An 11345-nucleotide genomic window follows, 5' to 3' on the forward strand; every position below is an offset into this window, starting at 1 on the left:
CTGGGCCTGTGCAAACTGCATGAAGTTCAACAAGGCCAAGTGCAAGGTCCTGCATGTGGGTCAGGGCAATCCCAAGCACAAATGCAGGCTGGGCAGAGAATGGATTGAGAGCAGCTCTGAGGAGAAGGACTTGAGGGTGATGGTTGATGAGAAGATCAAAATGAGCCAGCAACGTGTACTTCCACCCCAGAAAGCCAACTGTATCCTGGGCTGCATCAAAAGCAGCATGGCCAGCAGGTCAAGGGAGGTGATTCTCTCCCTCTGCTCTGCTCTTTTGAGACCCCACCTGGAGTACTGCATCCAGCTCTGGGTCTTCCAGCATAAGAAGGACATGGAGCTGTTGGAGCGAGTCCAGAGGAGGGCCACGAAGATTATGAGAGGCGTGGAGCATCTCTCCTATGAAGACAGGCTGAGAGAGTTGGGGCTGTTCAGCCTGGAGAAGAGAAGGCTCTGGGGAGACCTCATAGCAGCCTTCCAGTACCTGAAGGGGGCCTACAGGAAAGCGTGAGAGGGACTTATTACAAGGGCATGCAGTGATAGGACAAGGTTTAACGGTCTTAAACTGAAAGAGCGTAGATTTAGATTAGATATTAGGAAGAAATTCTTTACAGTGAGGGTGGTGAGACACTGGAACAGGTTGCCCAGAGAAGTTGTGGATGCCTCCTCCCTGGCAGTATTTAAGGCCAGGCTGGATGGGGCTTTGAGCAACCTAGTGTAGTGGAATGGTGTCCCTGCCTGTGGCAGGGGTGTTGGAACTATATGATCTTTAATGTCCCTTCCAACCAAAACCATTCTATGATTCTATGATTCTGTGATTCATACTTTGTTGGCCTGCTAACTAGTTTTAGAGTTAATGCTCCAGCTACACACAGGAGTATAATTTATTCTCTGAATGTATATTTTGCTTGATATATCTGTCTGCATACACAATTGCAGGTTGTTAGGAGAAGCCTGGAATGATTGCTGCAACCAAATATTTTTTTTAAGTTTTTTTTTTAGGTACAATTTATCCATACACACACACACACACAGAGAGATATATACAGTGAGATGCAAAGCATCAGAAGTCTTTGCTTCTATGTCCATCACAGTAAATAACCTTTACCCTGCAATATCCTCAATATCCCAACATCATCCCATCCAGGATCTAAACCATGAACAAAACAGTTTGCGCAAATCCTTTGCACTTAAAAGAATGGTACTTAGGATGCTTTCTCCTCTTAGGTCATTTATTTTGTAATAGGTTGAGATGAGGGGGAAGAGGGAAAGAAAGAGATAAAAATATGAATGTGGTCTCCCTAGAGCATTGCTCTCCCCTCCTGGAAGCGGAGGGGAGAAAGTGAGAATCCCCAGGGTACAATCCAGGCCTGCAGAGTCCTGCAGAGTTTAGAGAGGGGCCTTGTCCCTGTCCCCAGTGACTGGGCAGGCCATGGCCATGTCTCCCCAGGGTATGGGCAACCATCAGGCATCAGTGATACAATCTTTTCCTTAGCCTCCGATTGGGGAGATGCAGCTCTGCACTGCAGTCTAGTCACCCCAGAGACACTGCACTACAGCTATACACAGTTTTGTGCAGGGAGTGGGGAAAAACAAAACAGCACGAGCTCCACAACCTTGAAAATAAACCCATGACATGATTGCCAGCTGACACTGCATTCCCTATTTCATCTCTATGCCATAAACACTCCTACCTGTTTCCCATTCCTGTAACAAAACTTCACTTCTCTTCCGTGTTACTGTTCTTCATGCTTTGTGTCCTTTACTTCCCCTTTTTTTTCCCTTTGAACGATCTGTGCTTTGTTCATAACAGCATGTGGTTAAGCCTGATCCCTGGAAGCAATGTACCAATATGAGTCTCACTGACAGTTTCCAAAAGGAACAAAGATGCCTGATTGCTCAGTGGAGAGATATTTGCAATGCTCTTGAGGTCACGCTTTCTCATTTTGGCCACAAGTTCTGGCTTGGTTACCATAATGAGCTATGCCCCTCCAAGAGAAAGTCTGTTTGACTGATGAAGCAAGCAATTAATTTGCTCTTCAGCATCAGTCTATACAGGGTAGTTTCAATGACAAGGTTGGATTTAGCTCTCAATCACACGAGATTGAGAGGATATCAGAGATTTTTATGATGTGTAGTCACTTTTCATGCGTAAGCATGCCAGCAATATAGCAGAGACATAATTACTTTAGAAATGTTCGTTACACAAGACATTTTTCTAGATTATTAAAGTGATGTTCCCACTACAGAAGTCTCTTAAACAAATATGAAATAAAAACAATTCAATTTTTATATAACTAGAAGCCCCATGTAGTATATTATGTAATATAATTACTGAACTACTGCTTAAACTGTTAAATGAATGAAAATCCTAAATGAGTAAATCTGCTGGGTATTTATACATTCCAAGGCAAATAACCTTGTGATTATATCATTAGAGTTGAGAATACATTGCCCTTTAAATAGGTGTTAACAGAATGTTTGTTAAGTTGTGCTACAAATCTCCAAAGCATCAAGAATCACATTACTATGACAGTGCCAAATTTTAAATGCGTCCTCATGTTCTCTTCTGCCTTACTTACATCAACAGGAAACCCATGGCATGCACATCTCCAAGACAGACCAACAATGGTAGTGTTGTTCCTGACCTGCTACATTCTCCTGAGCAGGTAATTGTGTGTTATTACAATATCTAAACTATAAAAAACATCACCTGTAAAAACAGCTATGGCAAAATTCTGTTGATTTGAGGCATTATGCCTAACCACACCCTGAAACAAGCTACGAGCACTCAGAGAGCTACAGAATATAGCTCTCCTATCAGCTTTCCGTGGAAAACCTGGCACACTTTGTAAGTCACATAACCCACTTCCCTCAGTTTTAACTCTGGAAGAAGAACCAGGATTCGTACAAGCACTATGCTGGTACCAGTATGAACATTTTGAGGGATACTAAAATCTCTAAATTTTCCAAATATTTCTAAATATTCTCCAAAATCTGTGACGTATTTTATCATGAAATGTGATGAAGGGTCAGTTATGAAGGAAAACATTTTCTAAGGTTGCATTTTCTTTTTCTTATCCTGTAGACACAGATTAGACCACTACAAAACACTGGTTATGATTCAGTTTATGATGTTCACAGAGATGTGACGTATTTGGAGTAAAGTGGATAGACACCTGTGACATTAAGTTATTTTATAGATCTTCAAACATGCCCCACTGTTCTGTATTAGGTTATGAAGGAAGAACACCATTCTGTGTTTTGCCCATGTGAGCAAGTATGACTGAGTACAGTATTTCCAGTAGAGCTATATTTCCAACAAAGATTTGTCATTAAGGAAAAATCACTACTAGTGGTTGCACAATTAGGATGCTTTAATTTCAGCTATATGCCCTTTGCTGAAGGGGAGGCCACACGTTGTAACTGTCACCCTTACACTTGGATCAGGAGCAGGAACCCACTGTATCAGGCATCAGAGATAAACACAGGATCCTTGTCCTCTGGATCATTAGTAAACAAATTCAGATAACCTGCTTTTAGAAACATAGCATGTGATTTTCAGTATGATGTCCTAGCCGAGGCCAAAAATGTGCAAAGGGTTGTCTTAGTGCCTCATTTGCTGTCTGCTGTGAGTGAAAAAAATGAAAGTATATATGTAGTAGTATAGTAGTAGTAGTAGTGTAGTAGTAGTATATATAATGTTCAGGCTCTGACACTGCAGTTCTACACCAATACAGAATACAGCAGTATACTTCTAGCCCCCGAGATGTAAAAAAAAAAAAAAAAAAAAAGGCACATGTTGAAATATTGCCTGTTGGTATACTGTCAACCAAAAATGGTAATGGAATGATTAGTAAATTCATATTACAGTCATAGCAATTTACCAAAAGGACTTTTTTTCCAAAATTACTTATTTTGAAGAAAGATGATGATGGGTATCTTGATATTCTGGTAGTTGCTAGATGTAGGTTACAGAAGATAAATATACACCTTTTAAAAATAAATGTGCAAGATTCCCAATATACACTCTCAAGCACAACTGCTGTGACTTGAAAATCAGTAAGAAACTAAAAAAGTTTTTTGTACAGATATTCATCCAGTAAGGCCCTGCATCGTAGGACTTATTTCTTGGCTAACAGAGCTGTTTTTGTGAAACTGGCAGAGCCCCAAAAGCAGAAGCATTCACAGTTTTTAAGTCGCGTGAGAACTATAGATCCTAGTTCATATTCCTAACTAGTCTGAATTTTGGTCTTGCACGTTGAACATATTGCCTTAATCAAGGCACATGCCTTTTCCTAAATGCTGCAGTGAATCTAACCAGCCAAAGAAACCTTCAGCCATGTTCATTTCCTGATTTGGTCTTTTTTTTGGACCCTTTTCTAGCAAATTCAGCCTCCCAAATATATATATATATATATATATGTATATTGAACAGTAGATAACAATAATTTCTAGCCATGCAAACAGAATGGGAAATGATGGTCTTTCTTTGTGCAGTGGTCTTTATCGCTAATGTTGCTTTCATACTTTAGCTAACAAGGCCAAAATTCGGGGCCTTTGGAACAAGTTTCAGACAAGGTAGAGGGAGGTGCAGGTTTGCTATAGCTAATTTCTTTCCCCTGGGAAAAGTTACTGTCCATTTCTGTCCCTGTCAGCTACTGCAACCTGGCAATTTTTTAAGTTTTCCTTCTTTTCAGGCAGTCAAGCCTCTGACTTCCTATACTTGCATATGAGAAATTGTATTAGTGTTGCAGCCTGTCGGTATGACAAGGATAGCAAAATCTGTTTCATTCAGTCTTTCCACTTATAAGTTAAAGTAAATAAATAAATAAATAAAGTTTTAAGTAGCAGATGAAGCTGCCTGAAATTCTTCTGTGTGTCTCCTACATTGTCTCAGAGTGAGACCTCAGCCTGAGACAGAGGCTAGCAGAAAGAACAGATAGACACATTTCTAACAAGTTTTAATTTCATAAAAGCAAATATCAACAAAAATTTTTGCAAAAATAAATAGAAGCTAGCACTGACAGCGTTAGTACAGTCTAGGAGATAAAGACATGTAAGTGACTGGGTGGTTATGTGAAGAATCATGGCTTTTCATTTGCATTCATAGTGCTATATTTTCACAAACTCTTTCTCTATTTTAAGAGTCTTTACCAAGAAAAGTTTGTGGGCAGAAATAAGTCTGGATTCCTAATATGTCAAGTGCAATGCTTGTGTGTTTTCAGGGAATGAGACCAGGCTTACTTCAAATCTTTGCAATGTGTAAACAGAACTATTTATTTCACCTTAAGGAAAATACATTATAATAAAACAGAAAACTCAGACACAGATTCTTCAGATTTTCTCTTCCAGAACTCTAGTGAAAAAATAAGTGGGCAGACATTAGAGACTGCTTAAAAGTTGTCAAATATATTTGCAGAGTATTTGCCAAAATGTTAAAGCATTTCTCAGTTCTTATAGTGTTTCATCTGGTTTTGGCTTGTTTGGGTTGGGTTTTTTCGAGACATCAATTAGCAAATTTATCAATAGGAATGCAGCTTCAGAAAATGAGTATTTGCTTTCTTACTCAATGAAGACTACACATTGTATATTATGGGCAACCTCTCGCAAAAATTCTCTTTTATTTCTTACACAAAGGCCATACTAATAGCCACACTAATTCACAGTTATGAACAGAGAAACCTTGTACACTGTATTTCCCACTGTCTTCTTCCCTATGGTTAAAATGAAGAGTTTAATCGTAGCTTGTCTGAATTATGCAACCCCACTCTTGCTGTTAAAAGAGTTTAATGGAAATGTAGCTACTTCATTTTATGATCTACAGGATAAAGTTCACAAAGTGTTCACTGTGTTAGTGTTTTGTCACTTTGCCATCCCAAACAAGAGGTCCAGTATTAGAAATTGTGGTTTAATAGAACTAATATTTTCTTTCCTAAAACTGTGGTTGTATCTGTGGTATGAAGGAAAGTTCAAGTAAGGGAAGGCTGACTGAAAATAACTTGTACAAATGCAATATTTTATAGGTTTAGGACAAGACATAGCGTTAAGTGCAGCACTTCACTTAGCAAATTAAAAACACAGGATTAGGGTTAGCCTCCTGACCTCCATATATAATGTGGGAAAGAGGTACGTGTCCTAAAAAATCTATAGTGAAATAGTGACCTGAAACATCTACATGTTGACCAGGAAATCCTCTAAATTTAAACTACAGGAAATACAAAGAAAGGAGGAAAGTAAGGCAGACATCTCAACCTTTCAATTCTCCAAGGTTTATATGCCAGAATCAGGGCTGAAGGCCTATCCTTACACTTAAGGATACACAGATGGAATCTTCTCAAAGGGATTTTTTTTCCTTTTTTTTCCCCTTTAATTAATGGATCTTGACACAACTTTCTATCAAACATACATGCTGGGGTGCTGTTGCCATATTCAGTGGTAAGACTACTTCCCAAGTACCTCCTACCTGGAAATTATTACTACAGCATCACTTGAACATGGAGAAGCTTCAGCCATACCATAGACAGATCACAAGACAGACACTGATGCTGCTTAGGTGTTTCACTGTACTTCTACTTAACTATCAGCTCCTGAATGCAAGAAAAATAATATAACAGTAGTTTTCATCCACAGGTATTTTTTTTTTCCCCCTCACTTGCTTCCAGAAGATACATAAGATCTGCTTAAGCATAATTCTTCTGCTGATCAACTTGCATGTTTCACCATTTTTTGCACTCAGGTCTGCTGGTTTTGCTCTGTCTCCTCTACTCTTTTCCTGGGGGGTCTAGGCAAGTATCACTGTACCTTCTACAGCCACAGCAGTCTAAAACCATGGCAGACCCATCCCTCAGCACACTTTCCAATACCTCAGTAGAAACACTATACAATCAGCAAAAGAGGACTAACTTGGCTGGCTGTGGAGGAAGCATCTAGGTTCCTCCTAAAACAGTTCATGACATGGAAGACATTTAATAAGACTGTGACAAGTATTTCTCACTGACCTTTGAAAAAAAGACAAAGCTCCAAGAATTGCTGTTAGTTGTTCTGATGGCTCAGGCAATTATAGCCTGTCATCAGCAGTCTGCCTACACCTGCCCAACTGTGTTTCCTGCTTGAACTTTACATCCATAATAAGCAGCTGCCATGACGGAAGTCTTTACGTCTCTGCTGCTTTAGGTTGACTGAAGATGTGGTTTTGTTCAAATGCAAGCAAATACCATTTTGACACAGAGGCTGAGGAATTTAGTACAAGCATTTATACAAACATCTGCTCTGAATGCACAGAATATTTACATACAAAAGCACTCCTGAAACATTCCCGCATTTGCATTGTTCATTCACTTTTAGGAATTTGCACCAAATGCCAAAGGAAATTCAAGTACTTTAAGTAATGTGGTACTTCAAATGGCAGCTATATTTGGATAGATGTTCCAGGTCTTCATTGCCATGTGAATATTCTCATACAATACACCAGATCTTTCATCAGCTAATGAATGAATCGGATATAATTTATTGACTTCTAAACTATAAGGAAGGTAGGTTGATAGCAGATCTTACAAAAAAGAAACATTATTATTTCTAAGAAAACTAGAAAAAACAGAGCACATCATTCATGAGGGAATCTCAAGGGCTCACATATCTTACTCAGCTTTCTGCATGTGAGCCCAGAAAAAATTGGTTTTGGTGGCATGCTGTGGAGTCACATCCCCAACATATGCCAAATTCACTCAATGGCTTGCTGTTGTTGTTGTTCTCTGCAGGTGATCACTGTTCACTTGAGGGACAATGACCTCTGCAAAGAAATATCTAGTCATTAACCTAAAGGCCATTTGCCAGATCTCAGCACTTTCTCCTTCTGTTTTCTTAATCTGTTTGAAGGTGCTTCCAAGAGGAATCTTCTGGCAAGCAAATATCAATCAGATATAAAGGAAGTGAACCAGAAAATGAGTAAACACATTACAAAAAAGGGAAAGATGTGTTCCTGTTTTAAGGACTAAATGCATTTCTAAGGATCTGTTTAGAGAGGATGAAGTAAATTCATCTGAAAAAAATGGTTAGAGAGGTCACAACAATGGATGGCTTCCTTTGTTAGATGTCAGAGTGAAAGTGGATGTCTGAACTGGTTACTCTCTTTTCAAGAAAGAGCAATTTGCACATCATCCTCAAGCATTTCATGTTGGTGGGATCCTGCCTCCTTCATTCTGCAAAAGGGGGGTAGTTTGACACCTCTGCTTTCTGACATGATTCCTAGTGACTCTTTCGCTCTCTAAGGGACAAATAAATCCCAGGTTAATGAGGAATAAGGAAAATAAGTTAACCAGGTCTTAAAATAATCAAATCATAGAATCATGGAATCATGGAATCATAGAATCACAGCATGGTTTGCATTAGAAAGGACCTTCAAAGATCATCTAGTCCATCACCCCCACCGCCATGGGCAGGGACATCTTTCACTAGACCAAGTTGCTCAAAGACCCACCCAACTTGCCCTTGAACACTTCCAATGATGGGGCATCCACAACTTCTCTGGGCAACCTGTTCCAGTGTCTCACCACCCTCGTCATAAAAAAATTCTTCCTTATATCTGATCTATATTGACTCTCTTTCAGTTTAAAACAGTTGCCCCTTATCCTGTCACTACAGACCTCGGTAAAAAGGCCTCCCTCTGTCTTTCTTACAAGCTCCCTTTATATATTAAAGGCCGCAACAATGTCTCCCCAGAGCCTTGTCTTCCTGAGGCTGAACCACCCCAACTCTCTCAGCCTGTCTTCATAGGAGAGATGTTCCAGCCCTCTGACCATTTTTCATGGCCCTCCTCTGGACAACAGGTCCACGTCTTTCTTGTACTGGGGACCCCAGATCTGGGCTCAGTACTCCAGGTAGGGTCTCTTGAGAGCAGAGTAGAGGGGGAGAATCACCTCCCTCACCCTGCTGACCACACTTCTTTTTATGCAGCTCAGAACACGGTTGGCTTTCTGGCCTACAAGCCCACACTGCCGGCTCATATCCAGTTTTTCATCCACCATTATATCCAAGTCCTTCTCTGTAGGGCTGCTCTCAATCCATGTATCACCCAGCCTGTATTGATATTGGGGATATCCCTGACCCAGCTGCAGGGCCTTGTACCTCTTCATGACATTCATATGGGCCCACTCCTCAAGGCTGTCAAGGCCCCTCTGGATGGCATCCCGTCCCTCAGGCATGTCAACTGCACCACTCAGCTTAATGTCAGCTGCAAACTTGCTGAGGGCGCACCCCATCCATAGACCCAAGTCTATGTTGTTGATGAAGATATTAAACAGTACTGTAGGGACCCTTGAGGGACACCACTCACTACAGGTTTCCACTTGGACATTGAGCTGTTGAATGTAACTCTTTGGGTGTTGTTACATTCCACCAATTCCTTATCCATCCAGCCAATTCCTTATCCATCTAACAGTCCATCCAACAAATCTGTATCTCTCCAATTTAGAAGTAAGACTGTTGTGGGGGACCATATGAAAGGCCTTAGAGAATTCCAGGTAGACACATCAGTAGCTCTTCCCTTGTCCACCGATGCAGTCCCTCCATTGTAGAAGGCCACTGGATTAGTCCAGCAGGATTTGCCCTTGCTGAAGCCATGCTGACTGTCTCTAAACACCTCCCTGTCTTCCATATGCTTCAACATAACTTCCAGGAGGGTCTGTTCCTTATCTTATTGGGCACTGAGGTGAGGCTGACTGGTCAATAGTTCCCAGGGTCCTCCTTTTCATCTTCTTTAAGAATAGGGGTGATATTCCCTTTTCTCTAGCACTGGGGACTTCACATGGCTGCCATGACTTTTCAGATGTGATGAACAGTGGCTTAGCAACTATGTCTGCCAATTTCCTCAGGATCCTGGGATGCATTTCATCTAGTCTCATAGACTTGCCTATGTTCAGATTCCTTAGGTAGTCTCGAACCTGATCTTCTCTTAAGATGGGAGGGACTTTGTTTGCACAGTCCCTGCCTTGAGTTTCAGGGACTTGAGAAATGTAGGAAGAATGACTGCCACTGAAAAATGAGGCAAAAAAAACTGACCAAAAAAATTCTGACCAATGTACCTGTAGAAGCCCATCTTATTGTCCTTCACATTCCTTGCCAAATAGCTTTCCTGATCTCACCCCTACACATCCATGCAGTGCCCCTATATTCTTCCCAGGATACATGTCCCTGGTTCCACTGCCTGTGTATTTCCTTCTTACACTTTTCTTTAACCAGGAGGTCCTCACTCAGACCATCCTGGTCTTCTGCCTTCCTTGACTGATTTCTTACACATGGGAACTGAAAACTCTTGTGCTCTAAGAAAAACATCAGCTGCCAGCTCTGTTCTGCTCCTGTATCCCTGACAGGAATTTCTGAGGGAGTCCCATCCACTAATTCCTTGAACAACAGAAAGTTCACTCTCCTAAAATCCAAGGTCTTATTGACTGATAGTTCAATAAAGTTGCAACACTATGGTGAGTATGGTAGATTATATAATTAGTTCTATATCCACAATTGGATATCTTTATTTTTTAGTCTTAGAAAAATTAAGAGTTTAACAGATTCTGTGGAACATGGTAGAAATGGGGGAAAAATGCCTTATCTTCTTTACACTGCTCAGTTGGTTAGTATTTAAATACTCAGCAATAAACCTAAAGTACTATGTAAATATTAAATAGAACCATTTCATTTCTGTCACTGTCTCTCTTAGAGTGTTGTAACTTCATTCTTTTTCATTAATTTTGAACAGATGATTGATTTTACTGAGTGAAGCAAAGCAAGAGCTGGCATCTGTCCTGCATCCCACTGCTTGTTGTGGCACATACACAACATGTATGTATACATGTTACATATTTGTGGCTAAATAATCTCCCCCAATGTTCATTCTGAGGCTAAATCCTTGTCTAGAATATTAAATTTTGTGATATTTTGCATTGCCTGTGTGTAATAATTAGCTTGTAAGGAACCCACCATGATTTAGCCCATGACAAACCCAGCTATCTGGATTTTAAAAAGGTGTGGATGCATGACTCAATCCGTAAACAAATGCTTGAAGCCTGGCACAACACTGACAAATTTACCCCTACATAAATCATGGCTAAATGTTGCCACTTTTTCAATTGCTTATTTTTCAGTGTTTGTTTCCCACACTTCAAAACATAAATCTGCTTATTTATACACAGCTGCCACAGAATAATTTGCTCTGGCTTCAAGAATTGCCTCTCTGTTCATGTGTTCCTGGCTGCAGTTACCTTTAAAAACCAATGTTCACATAGAATAAATGGCCTCTAAAAGTTAGTTAAATAATTGGTTTTTGTTCAGTAGACTTTGCTGGCAGATTTTAC

This window comes from Nyctibius grandis, chromosome Z, assembly GCF_013368605.1.
Source record: "Nyctibius grandis isolate bNycGra1 chromosome Z, bNycGra1.pri, whole genome shotgun sequence".
NCBI lineage: Eukaryota > Metazoa > Chordata > Aves > Nyctibiiformes > Nyctibiidae > Nyctibius > Nyctibius grandis.